This window comes from Belonocnema kinseyi, chromosome 4, assembly GCF_010883055.1.
Source record: "Belonocnema kinseyi isolate 2016_QV_RU_SX_M_011 chromosome 4, B_treatae_v1, whole genome shotgun sequence".
NCBI classification, from domain to species: domain Eukaryota; kingdom Metazoa; phylum Arthropoda; class Insecta; order Hymenoptera; family Cynipidae; genus Belonocnema; species Belonocnema kinseyi.
Window position 1 is genome coordinate 103,512,140 of NC_046660.1, and position 2,339 is coordinate 103,514,478.

The 2,339-nt window shown below is 40.0% G+C and overlaps 1 protein-coding gene across 2 annotated transcripts in view; it reads right to left on the reverse strand.

Annotated features, from left to right (window-relative positions):
• The window catches only part of LOC117171853, a 261,588-nt gene that overhangs the window by 3,145 nt on the left and 256,104 nt on the right, over positions 1-2,339 (reverse strand). The gene's annotated exons all lie outside the window — the stretch shown is intronic.

The following is a 2,339-nucleotide window of genomic DNA, read 5'->3' on the forward strand; positions in this document are numbered from 1 at the left end:
AGATAGTCCACGAATATTATGCCATGTGCATCCCAAAATACGGAGGCCATAACCTTTCCAACCCATTGTTGCGTTTTTGGACGCTTCGGAGCACTTTGGCCCAGTGGAACCCACTGCTTTGCCTGTTGCGTTCACTCAGGAGTGTAGTAGTCGATCCTGGTTTCATCCATGGTTATGAATCGGCGCAAAAACTCGGTCGGCTTACGCGAAAATAATGCCAAATTCAGCTGGGAAGTTGTCACACGAATTCGTTTTTGGTCCACTGTGAGCAAACGCGGCACCCATTGCGCGCAGAGCTTCTTCATGCCCAAAACTGAATGCACGATATTGCCCACATGTTCCAATGATATGGCTACAGCATTAGCTACCTCTCTCAATTTCACTTTCGGATCATTCAACATCATATCATGGATTTTTTCGACATTTTCTGGTGTAGTGACCTCTTTTGGGCGTCCAGATCGTTCAGCATCAACTGTGCTCATACCGCCACAACGAAACTCGGTAAACCACTTATGAATCGTTCCAATCGACGGTGCAGAGTCCGGGTAATACTCATCCAGCTTGGCCTTGGTATCGGATATCGTTTTCTTGCGAAGATAGTAGTGTTTGATCAAAATTCGAAACTCAGATTTTTCCATATTAAAAAAAACTCGGAGGTTAGTCGCTTCTCAGTGCTGTAACTTGTAAATGCGTAAACATAAATGACTGAAGTTTTGAAAGGCGTCATTTGAAGGATCAAGCTCGACGAAAATGGTTCACATTAGTGAATACTAATGCCATCTCTTAAAATTTGCAGGTACTTATCACACTGCCTAGTAGATGAATAATCATTTAAAAAGTATAATTTAAAGATTTATTACAGCAGTGAAACAGAAATAAGCTGTTTTAAATTCTATAAAAAAAATCATTACATTTTTATGAATCCCGTGTAGGAATCCAATTAGGGATCCGGCCAGGTCCCAGCCGGATAGCCCCGCTTTACGCCGGGCGCTGGTCGGGATCCGGCTAAAAACGTCACGGTAATCTGGTCGATCCCGGCTTCAATACCGGCCGGGTAATCCGGCCAAAAAGTGGTTAAGAAATATTGCTTCAGGCGAGAAATTGGTAACTTTTTTGTCTTGTAAGGCTCATCGTAAAGATTACGGTGAACTTTAAAAGTTCAAATGAAGTAAACCAATTCTAGCAAGAAAATTGGAGTAGAATTGTATTCCCTGATGATAGAATCCCATAGCAATTTGAAAGCCACATGGTGATTTAAGGTTAGGAAGGAAGAAAGTAAAAACTGTATACACAAGACTATATTTTAATTTAAAATAATCATTATTTGCGCACCAAGTGGGGATATCAAACTAATCTCTGAAATAAGGTTGATTTTAACCATGGGTTTCAATTTTATTTGCGAACTTCGAAAATACGATGCGACGTGAGTGCAAGGAGCATCCTCGTTCCAGGTGCGAATCTGAAAATTACTGAGTGTCTATGCAGATGACAGACACAACAGGCGCTATATATGGTGATAAATTTGAAATTGTACAGACTAAACATTGTCTGAATATAGAGAAGTTTATAAAAATTGTATCATATCTGTTGTTGCACATAGCAGAATCGATAACAGTTTAATTAAAAATGTTAAATTATTCGAGAAAATTTTATGGTTTTTTTTTTAATTTTAAAAAGCTCATTTTTGTTTCACTGATCTAATAAATCTTTAAATTATTATTTTCAAATAATAATTCATCCAGCATCCATAATCACGTCTTTTATAATATCACGACTCTTAAAAAATGTGTAATTTCTACAAAAACATTAACCTGACCAGTGCCCAGCCGGCTCCCGACCATGGGATATAACCAGGGTTGGCCCGGCCAGTAACCGGCCGCCCGCGGACCTAGTGATTCGAGAAAAATGTAGCCCGACCGGCTCCCGCCCGGTTCCTGTCCATGGAACCCAGCCTGGAGTTGCCCGGCCGGAATCCGACCAGAAACCTTGTTGTATTAGAGCCAACCGGGGGAATTTCTACACGGGATGTTTTCCCTTATTAAATAAAACTGTTATCAATTTTGGTATGTGCATCAGCAGAAATGTTACAATTTTCACTATTTTCACACAATGTTTAGTATGTACACTTTGAAATTTACCGCCATGTGTATCCCTCTCTGCGTCTGGCGACTGCGTAGACATTCATTAGTATGCAGTTTCGCACTTCGAACGACAGTGCACATTGTACTTATGGTGCGTCATTTCCTCGAAGTTTTCAAATAAAATCGAGATCCGTAATTAAAATCATTCTTGTTTCAGTAATCAATCTGAAAAAACCACTTGGTTCGCGGATAATTATT